The sequence below is a fragment of the Mesoplodon bidens genome (genome assembly GCF_964165515.1).
Source record: "Mesoplodon bidens genome assembly, chromosome: 5".
Taxonomy (NCBI): Eukaryota; Metazoa; Chordata; class Mammalia; order Artiodactyla; family Ziphiidae; genus Mesoplodon; species Mesoplodon bidens.
Window position 1 is genome coordinate 17,133,857 of NC_138161.1, and position 17,658 is coordinate 17,151,514.

At 39.7% G+C, this 17,658-nt stretch overlaps 1 long non-coding RNA gene across 2 annotated transcripts in view; it reads left to right on the forward strand.

Moving 5' to 3' along the window:
• The window catches only part of LOC308618013, a 63,809-nt gene extending 49,056 nt beyond the window's left edge, over positions 1-14,753 (forward strand). For both annotated transcript variants that reach the window (XR_014015948.1, XR_014015949.1), the window contains 5 exons: positions 43-79; positions 7,593-7,671; positions 9,447-9,593; positions 11,521-11,622; positions 14,633-14,753. This is a non-coding gene — a long non-coding RNA (uncharacterized lncRNA). The remainder of the gene's footprint in view (positions 1-42; positions 80-7,592; positions 7,672-9,446; positions 9,594-11,520; positions 11,623-14,632) is intronic.
• The last annotated feature ends 2,905 nt before the right edge of the window (positions 14,754-17,658 follow it).

Here is a 17,658-nt window from a genome sequence, read left to right on the forward strand (position 1 = left end):
AAACCATATAAGTGACCTATTTATTTCTTCATTTTTTTGCAGGCACAGAGCTAATCCCAGGGCAAAGCAATGCCATTAGGTAAGGCCTCATCCTTCTATTGTGACGTTCCTCCCTGCCCAGTTTTCCAGCCTGTTACATATGTATTTACGTACTTGGTGGTTTGCTCCTACTAACATTTCTAGCACTTCTGCTTGCTTAGTTTCTCCTTCATATGGAGATGATGAAAATATAAAAATACTGTCCCTGTGAAAGAACCTTATAGCTTTATGAAGCCCACGCTTCAGGTAGTTTGGGCACTTATGCAAAGAACGTTGAAAATAACAAGATCAGTAGTAATTCTATATGTTTATGCTGTATACATTTCAAGATACTAGGTTCTTAACTCTGGAATAGACATAAAGATCATATAGCCCAGTTGCCCTTTGGTAAATTAACTTTCTCTTCAGCTCCTATAATAACGTCTGATGTCTTTTAACTTATATTTGAACATCTCCGGTGTAGGGAAACTCATACTTCTCAAAGTTCTTTAGAAATGTCTTCCTTTCCATTGACTCCAACCCTTTTCTCTGTTAATATATATCTATTAGTTTGTGTGTGCATTCACACATGCGTGTGTGTGTGTGTGTGTGTTGAAGGTAATATTGAGTAGTTCTAATCTTGCTTCCATGGATTAATCCATGAAAATTTTTTTGACATCTATTCCATGCACCCCAAATCATCTCTTCTGCAGGCTAAATATGCTCAAATTCTCTCAACTATTCATTACATGATCCTGATATAGCTCACGTTTCTAATTCTTTCACATATGTCACTTGAATTTATTCTCATAGTAACATTGTAAAATAGGTAAGGATTTGTAAAACTCCCCATTTACAACGAGAAAGCTGAGAGGCCAGGATATTGGTTGGAAGAGAAGAGAACTGATACTCACTAGCTTTTTATATTATGGCCTACTTATTGCCATCTTAAAAAAATACATTAAAATTTTAATTTTCACTTGTTTTAATGTTTAATCAAGGATATGAATTTTGGAAATTCCTGAATATTAATTTGGTAAATCATAAGGTAAGAATGTGAGAGAAGCCATCCAATTTATTTACCCAGCGCTCTTCAAGAAATATGTTTTGACTGGATTTTTTTGTTGCTAGAAAATTTTCTAGACACAAGTTAAAAAATCTACATATACCATTTCCCTAAATGAAACAATCTCTCTTTGCTATATATTTATATGGCCTTGATTTTCACTCCCTCTTTTTAGCATCAGGAGTCCTAGAGATTTCACTAATGAGCTCATAGGTTTCAGTTATTTTTGTATTAAGAATTAGAGAAAGAATACTGTTGGTCTCTTTTTAAATAGAAGGTGTACTTTCTCATGGGAAAAATACTTATACCTGAGAGGTACAATTTCATTTTGTACACTCTACCTTCTAAATGTTACTTTTCATTCTGTAATGAATTCAAGAGGAAACTCTACCCTTTCCTCTAAATGACTCATGATGTAATGCCTTTACAGATTAAAAGCACAATTTGACTAATGGGCCTCATTCTTACTTGTAAGGTTTTATACATTTCATCATGTTCACCCTATTGGACACATCACAGACTACATAACTTATACATTCTAAAAATAGAACATATGAAAATTGTTGATTCAAGAATCAGAGGTCTCATTCTAATTGAGTGCGTTAGCTTGGAATTTAACCACTAATAATGCTAAATTATAATGTCATGTAGGTACTTTTATGGATGGGTCAAGTGTAAAAAATAAAACCATTAACAGCATTATGAGATTGTTTAAAGTAAAGATTATCACTATGAACTGTTAGATTAGAACAGTAACCAAGTGTTACAAATAAGCAAAAATAAACCCACTTGTAGTAATGTCTATTTTCTGATATATTGAATATTTTGATTTTTAAATGGCTGGTAATCCATATTTGTTTTTGAAAATAAATAATTTTGTTTAGATAATTGATCATATATTTTTAATTAATTGAGCCTTAAAGATCCTAAATAGTAAAGTAAATAAAATGAAGAATAATAGGTAAGCAAATAAGGATAGGAAGAAAGAGGGAAGACACACAGGAGTTTTAGGGGAAAATGGTGTCATAGGAACACATTATGATTATAATAAAGGTACTTAATACCATCAATTTTTTAACCTAATAATTACCCATGCCTTTAGGAGAATCAAAAAAGCAAGTAAACACTGGAATAATATTAACTAAGGTATTAATGTCCTCATTCCCATATAGTTAATTTAGTTTTTTATAGTAGCATATTCTACTTTTTTTTTTTGTCTGCAGCATGTGGGATATCAGTCCCCATCCAGGGATCAGACCCATGCCCCCAGCATTGGAAGCCCAAAGTCTTAACGACTGGACTGCCAGGGAAGTCCCTAGCATATTCTACTTTTGTATTCACCTGTCAAACATATTTTTTAATAGACATAAAATATGTCAAGTTTAGGAATTTCAGATGCTTGTTCCATTTTACTTAAAGGAATTGCTTCAGTTGGGATATATGAGGTTCTGGTACCAATGAACCATTTAAGCAGAGATGTCAGGTAGACCTTTGGTTATGGGGGAGGCAAAGAAAGAAACCTCAGCTGGTGGTAGTCACGGAATAAGATGAAATTGCCCTAAACAGCCAAAAATACAGTCACATACAACCTCAAAGGGCTTTTATAGAAATGACAATTCATACTATATTTACACATTCATTGGAAAAACCCTGCAGATTTAGATCTTTTTGCCAAGCCTCCAGAGTTTAAGAGAAGCCAAATCTGTAGCTGTAATAATTTCACTCTGTACTGATGATAATTATGGGCTTCTTATCTTTCACATTCCCCTTCTCCTCTCTCTCTTCTCTCCTCCTACTCAATTTACTGAGAATTTTATTTAGAGAATTTGTTTGTCTAATAGTTGTAACTAGCATAATTCACCTACCCATAAGTTTCCATAAATAGGAAGCAGTGAAGGAATGAGAATAATATCCAGTTAATAAAATGCATCACTAATAGTATTTTGTCCCAGAATTTTCCTAGTCATAACTAATATTAAGCAGTTGCCTTTTATACTGGGTGAAAATTTTTGTATCAGGATTGTGAGCTAGGATGACCAAATGTTCTTGTACCAGGAGACTAGTAGTTAGGGATGTTCCTGCTTCCCTTGAGAACATTTGGAAAATGATTTCTATTTATCAGAAAGGATTTGGAAATTTCTGTGATAAGATGATAAATTCAGAATATTAATTGCTTATTAGTAGACTATTCCCAGTTGAAACAATAGAAAACTCCAGGAAACCTGATTAAAAAAAGGGAAAACCCCACCTGTCCCCTCCCTTTTTATAGATCCTTGGGAAGGGTGTGGACAGGAAGAGGAATGATATGTATTCACCGTATTCATTAGAATGGAATATAAAACTGAACACAGTATTTGCATCTGAGCATGAGCGACAATGACTCCATTATGTACTGACCTTTAGAGGAAGGGGTCAGGGAGGTTTGAATAGTCAGTATTTGAACTGTAAGACAAACCATTCCAGGACACAGGCTTTCAGTACGTGATGAGGCTTATCCCAGAGATCCTCAGCAGCAAAAACAACACAGAATGAAAAGGAAGTCAAGCCAGGGATCTGCCAAGAGAAAGTGGTGCCTACATAAAACAAAATAGGTTGTTAAGAAGCCAGCCAAGATCCTGTCATAACATTGCAAGGATCTCATATCCATCTGTGCCCCTTGCAATACTGTTTTGTTATGTACCAAATGATGCAAATCAACAAACATGGAAGGTAGTCCTCTGCTTCAATTATTTTATAATCTAAGATATTCATAAAATTTATTTCCTGTCAACCGAAAGCACTTTGGAATATTTAGCTAACAGGCTACATTGTACAGTACACAATGTTTAAATCAGCAGATCAACATGGTAGTCTGAGAATTGTTATTTATTGACTTTGAGCAAGTTACTTCATCTTTCTTTGCCTGATTCTTAGTTGAAAAATGAAGATAATTATTGAGATAATGGACAAGAAAGCACTTTGTGAACTCAAAAGCTTTACATGATATTACCAATCTTTTGGACAAAAAAGCTAAAAAAACTATTGTCATAGAATTGAGTTTGCTTTTCCACTGAGGGGGAAATGGAAAAACTGTTGGCTCAAGCAGAAGTGGGAAGATCATTTGGAGAGTTCAGAGGCTTTTGTCCAGGGTGAAAATGGTGTAGGGGTTGTCATTAAACATTTACAGATTCACACCTGCAGAAATATATTTTTTAAAATAACTTTTCTATACCCAAGCCTAACTCTAACAGCTTCCTTGCCACTGTCAAGGAAAACTCGAATTTCCAATTTAAGTTGAAATAATTACTCTGCCTTTACATTTATCAATTTAGTATTTAAATTTTGTCAGTTCAAGATTTTCTCTTTCCCATTTACCTTCTTACCCTTTGGATGTAATTTGAGTCCCAGAATGGGCATATGTACCATCTTGGCTTTCATGACATTTGCTTCTACTATTGACTTACAAAACCTATCCAGTGCTTCAGGTAACTTTGTTTCAGACTATATCTCTCCAAGATTGTATAAAGAAAGCCCTCCCTGTTACTTCAGTTATTCAGGGAAGAATATGGTAAAAGAAATGAAAAAGTACAATGACAAATAATTAAACATAGTTATTATGCCTCAGAGGGAATACAATTCACTCATTTTCAGGGTCCATCAAATTACTGTGCCAATAAAGACACAGACCTACTAGAGAATGGCCTTGAGGGCACGGGAAGGGGGAAAAGTAAGCTGGGACAAAGTGAGAGAGTGACATGTACATATATATACTACCAAATGTAAAGTAGATAGTTAGTGGGAAGCAGCCACATAGCACAGGGAGATCAGCTCGGTGCTTTGTGACCACCTAGAGGAGTGGGAGAGGGAAGGTGGGAGTGAGGGAGACACAAGAGGGAAGAGATATGGCAATATATGTATACATATAGCTGATTCACTTTGTTATAAGGCAGAAACTAACACACCATTGTAAAGCAATTATACTCTAATAAAGGTGTTAAAAAAATACTGTGCCAAGGTCACAGTGATGCCTGATGTCTAGAGCCTCTAGCAGTTAATTCTTTGAGATGGACTTAACTTGGAGGGGATAGCTTCACAGGAGAGGTCTGTGGAAGGAGAATAGCCTTTAATAGTGCCATGATTGCCCCTAGAAATGGTGGAATGGAGCAGTGATTAGTGGTTAGTAATTACCTCTCCTTGGTAGAGACAGCAGGGATAGTAGAGTAGAGGTGGTAATTAAAGGATGCAACAAATGGTGGTAGCAGTAGGGAGAATCTGTTCCATCAATGGATGGAACAAGTTCTCCCTACTGCCAGAGCATCAGGAAGATCACCTGAGTGTTCTGAAAGACCCAAGTCAAGGAAAGCTTGATGGGTGAGAAATATTTTATGTAATGCTATTGCTGTGTGTTTCCTCCATTCAGACAAGGCAGTGGTTCTCAGCTGGTGCTGATTCTGCCCTCTAGGGGACACTTGGCAATGAAGGAGACATTTTTGTTTGCTAAAACTGGAGGAGAATGTGTGATACTGCACTTAGTAGACAGAGGCCAGGGTTGCTGCTAAACATCCTATCATGCACAGGGCAGTCCCTCACAACAGAGTCATCCAACTTAAAATGTCAATAGTGCCATGGCTGTGAAAACTTGACCCAGGGAAAGATATTTTCAAGGGCTAAGATTCTGCTGATCTACAAGGTGGGGTGGTAGGAATTTGAAATACAAATAACTTTTTTGGACAGTGTTAGGCAGGAAAGTACCTATTGTAACTCTTCAACACAAACTCAAGTGCTTAGTTCAGACTATGTCTACTTAACGTTTTTTTTTTTTTTTTTTTTTTTTCTTTTTGCGGTATGCGGGCCTCTCACTGTTGTGGCCTCTCCCGTTGCGGAGCACAGGCTCCGGATGCGCAGGCCCAGCGGCCATGGCTCACGGGCCCAGCCGCTCCGCGGCATATGGGATCCTCCCAGACCGGGGCACGAACCCGTATCCCCTGCATCGGCAGGCGGACTCTCAACCACTGCGCCACCAGGGAGGCCCTACTTAACGTTTTTAAAATGAGTAAAGAAAAATAGCAATCAGTGATTAGAATGTTCTTTATGAATGCCAAAAAAATCAGAATCATTCAGGCCTACATATTTCCCAATTTTGGCTGCTTCTCAAAATTACCTGTGGGGATTTATGAGTATTTCAGAAATTCTAATTCAGTAGTGTAAGTGTGGGGCCAAACGTTTATATTTTTTGAAAGATTTAAATGAGATCCTGATGCCCACTCAGGGTTGAAAACCACTGTTTCACAGTCACATTAAGAAAGCTAAACTGACTTAAATAACATTCTCACTCTTCTCTGCTTTCAAATCTGATGGTTTAGTGGCTTTAGTTGAGGAGAGAGGGTCATGGATATGTAGAAACTTATACCACTCCACCTTCATTCTATATCTTACCCATAGCCTAAGTTTAAAGAACTATAATAGTTTTGGGATATATAGATAGATGTACCTACAAAATCTTTTCTCTTTCTTGCTTTTTATAATGAATCCTCCCAGCAAAAATGTGTGGCCCATGAAGGCTTGATGAGATATTCAGGCAATCTACGTTACTACTCTTAAAAAAAGTGATTCCTTGCGTTTCTCCCTTTGCCCTCTTGACCTCCGTGTGACTTTCCCACCGCTCCGCCCTCACCCCCAACCACATTTGAATAAAGTTACTGATGAGGAAACAGGGTACAGAGATTAAGCTCTCCAGGTTACACAGGAAATCAGGGAGCCGATTGGGATCGCATTTCCAGCAACCAATCCAGAAATCCCACCTAAATAGTTTATCCGAAGTTCTGGAAGGGCAATCCTTGCCAAAGCAGGTTTCAGATGAAAGAAAATACAAGCTGGTTTGCCCATTTGAAGAAAACACACACAGAGACACACATCTACACACATGCAAGAATTTAACTTTTAATTTTGATCCTCTCTATTGTTTATCTCTTGATTTCAATAGTTCAATGTTCAAAACAATATCCTCTGGATTCAAATGAGCACAATATAAACTGTTAAACATAAATTATATGTTTTCCTAAGACGGTTCTAAAGAAGGTGCTTTTTTTTCCCTCCTTTTTCTTGTTTTTCCTGCTTCAAACAGGAGGTGCATTCTCCTTATTTTCCTGTCTTCAGGAAAGTCAGATTCCCTAGTATTATCAGTATCTAGGAATTATAGAGGGAAAACTTCAATTCTTTGGGGAAAAAAAAGCAATATTATTTTAGATTTTGCCATGGAATCCACTGCAAGCACAGCTCAGATCAGTTCTAGCCCTCTTCATTTGCATGGAAGAAATGACTAAAAGTGATTAATGAAAGCTCTTTGAGAATTTTTGTTGACAAGTTTATTGGGAACTGTGAATATGGAAACTGCTATCATTTCTGTTTCTAAAAATCATTGCCACGAAATGAGTGAAAAACATTATTAAGCCCAGAAAGCCTTTGCTTTTACACCAAACAGTGAAGATGGAATAAAAAGGAAAATCAATATAAACATTATGTGTTCCAGATGAGTTTTACCACATGACAACAGAAGAGTGAGACAGGGTTCTGAGGACTAAGTGACAGAGACTGAAGGAATGTAAACTGTAAGCCTTTTTTGTTATTATCTTTAAAAAGTGTCACATTTTCTCTTGTGACTCTGGAAAAATGGTAGCTGATAAATATAATTTATTGTCCAATGCCAAAGGCAGATGTAATTGTCAAGATACTTCTCTTTTGCTCTTTACTCTGGGACTTATGAGCTAGAAGGATAATCTTATGGGTAAAGAATTGCTTATTCACTCTGTAGGTCTATATATGGGTACAATCTAAATTTTTATCACTCGTTATAAAATTTCAGACAGGTTTGAAAATGCAGGAAATATAGACTACCTAGAACAGGGGTCCCTATTACACAGTACTGTAGTTTATTGCTTTATTTGTCAACAGAGAACTCAAGAAGCCACAATTCTGAGTTACCCTCTGGAGTTATTAGGTAGAGTTAGCTCTGAGCTACCAACCTAGAGTACAGAATTCTCAAACCGGGCAATGTTCCTGGAGGCAATGTGGCCAAGCAATTAGGAAGTTTCTAAAAAGGGAGGAGGACCTTTGGTATGTCCAGATATTGGGAACACATTTCAGAGCTTCTGGACAGGATGTTCCACTTTTGAACGACTTATGCAAGACCTGTGTTCTGATTCATCTTAGCGTGCTGTGTTTGAGAGCCCTCGTGTCGAGAGCACTGTGGCAGTTTTCTTTGTATTTGTGCTTAAGTAGAAAGGATAGATGTTATCCCAGAGGCCAGAAAACAGTAATGCATCTCCAGATAGCCTGATGGCATTGTAGTTCCAGAACTGCAGAACAGAGCCCAGAGCAGGCTACTGAGACTCCGAAGTGTAACTTTAGCTTGGTTAAATTCTTGGTGGAGAATATGGCATAAGAAAAAAGGTTATGGTCGTATAACAATTATTATCTTTGGTTTCAAAACATTTACTTACAAAATGATCTTCAGGGGCATGTAATCACTGTGAAATTATAGTGTAACTTTCCAGTCAAACTGTGTGTGATCATCAAAGCAAAGAAAGGAGTAAAGTCAGTTCAGTTGAGATCTGTGAGCCAAGCTTGTAGAGAAAGACTGGATTCTTGTAGTAGCTTATCTTCCACTAACTCCATGTTGCCAGTCATATCACTAAACGTCCATGTGCTCCACATTCTTCAGCTGCAAAATAACGTGCATACCTGGCTCAGAAGACCTTTGTAGGGAAAGACTAAGAAAGTGGGTTTTTTTTCTTTAATTAAAAAGAAAAAGGTTTTATAAAAATATATAAAATTATTTAGGGGTTGTTTCTGGCCTACAAATGAAGGTATCTTGTTTTCATTGGGATGAAAGGGGATTTTTATATTACATGATTTTACAAATCGATCGTATGTTATATAATATGTTACATGTTAAATGTTATATAATAACAGCAGCTGTAATTATTTGTGTTTTATAATACTGTGTCAGATACTGTGGCAGTAATTTATGTGTTTTATCTCATTTACTCCTAAAAGCAATGGCAAGGCAATCTGTTGAGGAGGTATTATGATCTCCAGTTTTAGAGATGGGACAACTGGGGTTTGGAGAGTTTGGAAAAGTTGGTCATACAGTTAGAAAGTGGTGGATGCATGATTCAAATCCACTTCTCTTTGATTCCATAGTCTATGCTCTTGGCCACTGTTATGGCTGAGTTGTGTCCCTCCCAAATTCCTATGTTGAAATCCTAACTCCTGGTACCTCAGAATGTTATGGTATTTGGAAATAAGGTCTTTAAAGAAGTAATTAATTTTAAATGAGGTCATTAGGGTGGACCCTAGTCCAGTATGATTGGTGTCCTTATAGGTAGAAGAAATTTGGACACAGACACACACTGAAGTAAGACCATGTGAGGACACAGGAAGAAGTCAGTTATCTACCAGCCAAGAGAGAGGCCTCAGAAGCAACCAACCCTGTCAACAGCTTGATCTTGGACTTCTAGCCTGCAGAATTGTGAGACAATAAATTTCTATTGTTTAAGCCACCCAGTCTATGGTATCTGTTATGGCAGCCTTAGCAAACTAATGCAATCACCATTATATCTTGTCAGCTCACCATTATATCTTGAATATCAGGAAAGATATTCAGCCTAAGAAGTCCTTAGCTAATCTAAGAAAATCATCAAGTCAGAGGCAAATAATTTCAACTTGTCTCTATCTCTACCTTATGTCATCTAAACATAGAAATTTCTCATCTTTTCTGTGGTGGATTACCTTACTATTTAACAAATATTCACTCTCCTCATCTCCATGGAGGAATATACCTCCTTGCCCTACTTCTGTTTACTTGGTCATGGTGCTTACCTTAGTAAATTAGATGTTGAATTGAGGTGAGGTTGAGATGTTGAATTGAACAGAGGCTTGAAATGTTTTTGCACACTAACCTTACCTTTCTTGCCTCTGAAATTTGGACCCCAGAAAAAAAAATGTTGAGCAGACTTGAACCTATCTTGCAGCTTGGATCAAGAGTCCAGCCTGGCTCAGCCAAACTGTAGCTGACACTCAGTTCTGTGAGAATAAATAATTGTTGTTCTAAGCTATGGATAGTCAAAGTGGATGTTTTCTGTGCAGCATTATTGAGGAAGTAATGAAGTACCTGTTATCATTTTATCACGTGGTATCTACTAGCACACTATGTGTGGGTCCTATTGTGTAATGAAAGTCTCCATGGGTTTTCCTGTTTGATTTGGGAAAAATTATGCCAGCTCTCCTCTGAATATTTCCCACATTCTGAAGTTCAAGTCTAGAGAGTCATTCCATTCAGTTTAAATGATTTCTGTTCTTCTGGAATCTCCTTCTACAGGGAAATTTGGGCAGAGGTGTAACTTCCGAAGACCAAATCAGCAAACCTTATTGTTATTAATTGTTAAGCAGCTGGAAAAATATAGAATCTGTAGAGAAAAAAGACATTGAGAAGGGAGGAAAATATACAGTGGGATGCCCATCACAAAGAAATAAGCAATGTCAAAGGCAAATTTCATGCTCTTTGATTTTGTCAAGGATCAACCCTGGTCCCAGTGTAGAGTAGCCCAAATTAGGTATTACCCAATATCCAACAACAGTAGAATGAATAAATAAACTGTGGTATATTTATACAATGGAATAATTTATAGCACTTGTTATGGCTTTGTGTTCTCCTCCAAATTCACATGTTGGAGTCCTAATCCTCAGAACCTTAGAATGTGACCTTATTTGGAAATCAGGTCATTGTGGTTATAATTATTTAAGATGAAGTCACACTGAAATAGGTTGGGTCTCTAATCCAATATGACTGGTGACCTTATAAAAAGAATGCCTTGTGAAGAGAGAGAGATACAAACAGGGAGAATGCCTTGCGAACATGAAGGCAGAGAACAAAATGATACACCTACAAGCCCGGAAGTGCCAACGATTGCCAGCAAACCACCAGAAACGGAGAGACGAGCATGGAACAGATCTTCCTTTACAAGGAATTAGCCCTGCTGACACCTCGATCTTGGATATCTAGCTTCCAAAATTGTGAGACAACAAACTTCTGTTAAGCAACCTACTTTGTGGGTACAGCAGCCGTAGAAAACTAATAGAGTAATGAAATGGACATACTTTTCTTCCATGCAAAAATATGGATAATTCTACTGACTATATTTTTGAGTGGATGAAGCTGGATGCTACAGAGTGTGTAATATGAAGCCAATTTATATAAATTTCAAACACAAGGAAAATTAACTCCTAGCAGTTACCTTTCAGGACAGGGGACTAATATATAGACTAGAATGTATATAGACTTTCTGGGTACTGCTGTATTCTATCTCTTGACTGTGCAGTGGGTACATAGGTTTGTTTTTAGTTCACTTTGAAATAGTTTATTGTGCTGTACTCTTATGATTTGCTATGTTTTTCAGGCATGTTGCATGTCAATACAAATGATAATTTAAAGGATATCCATGGGGAGACAGTGGGGGAAGAGACTGAAGCTAGAAGATTTAGAAGCTGTATTTGACTTTGTAAGTAAGTGCATGAGAAGGGGACATGGGATGACACCTAGGGCACAGCAGAGGGTTTGGCTCAGACAGGAGGAAAGACACTTCTGTGCTTGTTGAGAAGGTTCCAGGTGCAGTATAACAGAAGCGGAGTTTGTGAAGTTTCCAATTTATCAGAGTTCTCTTCTTTCCTTTGTCTCCAGTAAAAATTGAATTTAGTATTCCCAAAATATTTTTTGGCAGGTCTCTTTACATTTTCTAAAGTTCATTTAAAACACCATCCGTTTCTCTGGCAAAACCGGGGAGTGCTTGTGTCCACATGACATGACTCCTGTTGCTATGGTAATTGAATGTTTACTAGAGAAAATATTACCAGTTAATAATAGCCTGGATGGAAATAATAGCTACTGCTAAGCCCTTCAGAGTTACACACCATCAATTTCCAATTTGCTGAAATAGGTGCAATTTGCTTTTTGAGTTTCAAAGTATTATTTTTTCCAGGCCTTCATGATCCTTCCCCCACACCATGCACCACAGACCCACACCCACACATCCATATGCTTCTAAAGAATGTTCTGTTTGTCCAAAATGATGATTGAGGGAAGCTGTTATGTTGGAGCCTCATCATAATTTCAACAGTAGGAATAATGAATAAATGAGAAGTTTACTATTTATTGGCTTTGGTTAATAGTGACATTGCAGAGGGAATAATCACAAAAAGAGAGTATAATTCATACTATTTCTTATACTCAATCTTTTCCAGAATATCATTCCCAAAGAGTAAACCAACAAGCAGATGTGTTGAATTACTGTGTCAAAAATCATGCTTGTATACAGCAGAAACTAACACAACATTATAAAGCAATTATAGTCCAATAAAGATGTTAAAAAATCATGGTTGTGCATAACAAAAATGACTTTTAAGGTATTCAGCCCACCCTCTCCCTGAGTCTGGGCTTTTTATTCATTTGTTCCTTTCTTGATTGATTGCTTCTTTCTACGATACATTAATACAACAAATGTGTATTGAGCTAGTCACGAACCTGGTTCCCAGGTATGCAGACTCTGCCCCTGCTGTCAGAGGAGCATTCGAGATAGGGGATGCAATGTTTTGATGAAGTCAGTCCTCCCACCAACAGCTTTCCCAGTGGATGCCAACAGAGGTGCAGTTGGAAGAACACAGCTCATGCCTCAAGTTCCATGTCCTCCCACAATTAGACAACTTCCACCCACATGGTGGAAGTTGTGTGAAAGGACAGGGTGGGGGCTGTAGTTTAGTGCCTGGGCTTGTGGGTGGGAAAAGTCTCACCTCCAAAAGTCAAGAAAACAAACAGCACCTCTGAGAGTCCAAGCTTATGCTTCCAGAAAAAAAACCTGGAGAAACATTTAGCTACCGTGATGACCAGCTCTATCACATTTCCACCGGACCTGTGAGGGTAGGAGAAAGAGTGAGTGGACCAGTTTGACACTTTGTGGACATGCAGTAAAAGGTCAGGTCATCTTTGGAGATGGCTCTTTTCCTCTAAGCCAATGGTTCTAACACTTAATAGACAAGATAATTACAGGGTGGGAAGGAGAAGGGTTAAGAAATGAAGACATGCAGATTGCTAAGCTCCACCCCTAGACTATGATTCAGTATTTCCAAGGGTGGAGCTCAGGAATATGCATTTAAACTAGTTCTCCTGCTTGCTTTGATGATGGTGGTCCCCAGGCCACACACCTGTGAAAGAAGGGACAGGTTGGCACTTTAGTTAAAACATTCTTAATGGTGGAGGGCACGTGAAATGGGGCAAACAGATGCAAGAGAGATTAGTTAGAAAGATAATGTTCTAGGTGATAGACAATAAGTCTGTGTAGCAGCAGGGGTTTGGAGAGGAAAGATGGGTGAAACTTCGAGAAAGATTAGGTCAGCAGGTAGAACAGTTACAAGCCTGGCTATCCACATTTCCCAGGGAGAGAAGTCACAGCACAAGGACCCCGGCTTTATATTTACTTGTGTGGGTCTGTAGGGACTGACTTTCACCCCAGCATTTATCCAGATTCTTAGACAGAGAAGGTTAAAGTGAATGAAAGCAAAGTGCTATACATCTGAGCCTGTGGGAGATACATCCCAGATAATACTGCATTGTAGACTCTTAATGATGGTAACACTTGTAGAGATGGAGAGATTTTTAATTTTTATTTTTGTTTGTGTGTTTTCCTATATGAGTATGGTGACAGGTTATGCCCGGAACCAATGTTTGGAAGTATCAAGGGGGACAGGGTAGAGGCCAGAAGATGGGAGACACCCTGACAATTAACGTGCAATTTTTGAGGAGTTGCTGAAGTAGACACACTGATTTGGCACTACCCACTCCAGAGGAGTGTGACCTAAAAATAACTTGGATTATAATTCTGCTGCTGTTTAATATTTCCTTGTGGGTACTGCCCCTGCTGGCTAGAGCAAAGACAATGACAGAAGTTCTGCAGTGGTGGCTCCAGGGCAAGGGGTAATGGAGAGGACAAGTAGCCAAAGGGATAGTTAGAACACCTAGAAATCATGCATTTGGCAGGGTCAAAATACAGGATGTGATGATGGGGACTCAGTTACTCTAAAATAGGAGAGCCACAGTCTGGAAGTCTTTGCATCAGAAAGCCTGTGCCATCAGTTCCTGTTTCCTTCATCAGAGCCTTATTCTCTATCACTTACCCAGAGAGATAAAGTGAGAAGTGTTGACCAGCAAGCCACTCTTCCACAGGGCTACCAATAGCATTTTGACATCAGGGGGGCCTGCCCACAAGGCGTGGGACCATGGAGTGGAGAATAGATTGCACTTATGTAAGAATGCACATCATCTTTACTCTTTGCTTATGAGATGTTTGTTAGAGAACTAGTTTATGTGGAGGCTAAGATGAAAGTCAAAGAAACAGGTACTGTCAAGTATATTGTTTGGTCTAAGAGGTGGAAGAATGAATGATTAGTTTCAAAACAGATGCCTTGGCTCTTTCATATTTGTAATGAACATGTATCCCTATTTTGGCACTTTGTCTTCAGAACAGGGATTGGCAAAAGACAACTTGTGTGAGAGACTTCCGGGTAAGATGGCGGAAGAGTAAGACGCGGAGATCACCTTCCTCCCCACGGATACACCAGAAATACAGCTACACGTGGAACAACTCCTACAGAACACCTACTGAATGCTGGCAGAAGACCCCAGACCTCCCAAAAGGCAAGAAACTCCCCACATACCTGGGTAGGGCAAAGCGGAGAGATTCCCGCACAGAGGATCGGTGCCGAGCGGCACTCACCCGCCCGAGAGGCTTGTCTGCTCGCCCGCCAGGGCGGGCGGCGCTGGAAGCTGAGGCTCGGGCTTCGGTCAGAGCGCAGGGAAAGGACTGGGGCTGGCGGCAAGAACTCAGCCTGAAGGGGGCTAATGTGCCACAGCTAGCCGGCAGGGAGTCCGGGAAAACTCTGGAGCTGCCGAAGAGGCAAGAGACTTTTTCTTCCCTCTTGGTTTCCTGGTGCGCGAGGAGAGGGGATTAAGAGCGCTCCTTAAAGGGGCTCCACAGACGGGCGCGAGTCACGACTGAAAGCGCGGAGCCCAGTGACGGGCGTGGGACGCTGGGGCTGCTGCTGCCGCTGCCAAGAAGCCTGTGTGCGAGCGCAGGTCACTGTCCACACCGCCCTTCCGGGAGCATGTGCAGCCCGCCACTGCTGGGGTCCCGGGATCCAGGGGCGGCTTCCCTGGGAGAACGCACGGCGCGCCTCGGGCTGGTGCAACGTCACGCCGAACTCTGACGCTGCAGGCTCGCCCCGCACTCCGTGCCCCTCCCTCCCGCCCGGCCTGAGTGAGCCAGAGTCCCCGAAGAGGCTGCTCCTTTAACCCTGTCCTGTCTGAGCGAAGAACAGACGCCCTCCGGCGACCTACACGCAGAGGTGGGGCCAAATCCAAAGCTGAGACCCAGGAGCTGTGAGAACAAAGAAGAGAAAGGGAAACCTCTCCCAGCAGCCTCAGAAGCAGCGGATTAAAGCTCCACAATCAACTTGATGTACCCTGCATCTGTGGAATACATGAATAGACAACACATCATCCCAAATTGAGGAGCCAGGAGTCAGTGCTGTGCCCCTGAGGTGGGAGAGCCAACTTCAGGACACTGGTCCACAAGAGACCTCCCAGCTCCACATAATATCAAACGGCGAAAATCTTCCAGAGATCTCCATCTCAACACCAGTACCCAGCTTCACTCAACGACCAGCAAGCTACAGTGCTGGACACCCTATGCCAAACAACTAGCAAGACAGAAACACAACGCCACCCATTAGCAGAGAGGTGGCCTAAAATCATAAAAAGTCCGCAGACACCCCAAAACACACCACCAGACGTGGACCTGCCCACCAGAAAGACAAGATCCAGCCTCATTCACCAGAACACAGGCACTAGTACCTTCCACCAGGAAGCCTACACAACCCACTAAACCAACCTTAGCCGCTGGGGACAGACACCAAAAACAACGGGAACTACGAACCTGCAGCCTGCAAAAAGGAGACCCCAAACACAGTAACATAAGCAAAATGAGAAGACAGAAAAACACACAGCAGGAGAAGGAACAAGATAAAAACCCACCAGACCTAACAAATGAAGACGTAATAGGCAGTCTACCTGAAAAAGAATTCAGAATAATGATGGTAAAGATGATCCAAGATTCTATTTCCCAGATCCAAAATCTTGGAAATAGAATAGACAAAATGCAAGAAACAGTTAACAAGGACCTAGAAGAACTAAAGATGAATCAAGCATCGATTAAAAACACAATACATGAAATAAAAAATACTCTAGATAGGATCAGTAGCAGAATAACTGAGGCAGAAGAACGGATAAGTGAGGTGGAAGATAAAATAGTGGAAATAACTGCTGCAGAGCAAAATAAAGAAAAAAGAATGAAAAGAACAGAGGACAGTCTCAGAGACCTCTGGGACAACATTAAACGCACCAACATTCGAATTATAGGGGTTCCAGAAGAAGAAGAGAAAAAGAAAGGGACTGAGAAAATATTTGAAGAGATTATAGTTGAAAACTTCCCTAATATGGGAAAGGAAATAGTTAATCAAGTCCAGGAAGCACAGAGAGTCCCATACAGAATAAATCCAAGGAGAAATACGCCAAGACACATATTAATCAAACTGTCAAAAATTAAACACAAAGAAATCATATTAAAAGCAGCAAGGCAAAAACAACAAATAACACACAAGGGAATCCCCATCAGGCTAACAGCTGATCTCTCAGCAGAAACTCTACAAGCCAGAAGGGAGTGGTAGGACATAATTAAAGTGATGAAGGAGAAAAACCTGCAACCAAGATTACTCTACCCAGCAAGGATCTCATTCAGATTTGATGGAGAAATTTAAACGTTTACAGACAAGCAAAAGCTGAGAGAGTTCAGCACCACCAAACCAGCGTTACAACAAATGCTAAAGGAACTTCTCTAGGCAAGAAACACAAGAGAAGGAAAAGACCTACAATAACGAACCCAAAACAATTAAGAAAATGGGAATAGGAACATACATATCGATAATTACCTTAAATGTAAATGGACTAAATGCTCCCACCAAAAGACACAGATTGGCTGAATGGATACAAAAACAAGACCCATATATATGCTGTCTACAAGAGACCCACTTCAGACCTAGAGACACATAAAGACTGAAAGTAAGGGGATGGAAAAAGATATTCCATGCAAATGGAAACCAAAAGAAAGCTGGAGTAGCAATTCTCATATCAGACAAAATAGACTTTAAAATAAAGACTGCTAGAAGAGACAAAGAAGGACACTACATAATGATCAAGGGATCGATCCAAGAAGAAGATATAACAATTGTAAATATTTATGCACCAAACATAGGAGCACCTCAATACATAAGGCAAATACTAACAGCCATAAAAGGAGAAATCGACAGTAACACAATCATAGTAGGGGACTTTAACATCCCACTTTCACCAATGGACAGATCTTCCAAAATGAAAATAAATAAGGAAACACAAGCTTTAAATGATACATTAAACAAGATGGACTTAATTGATA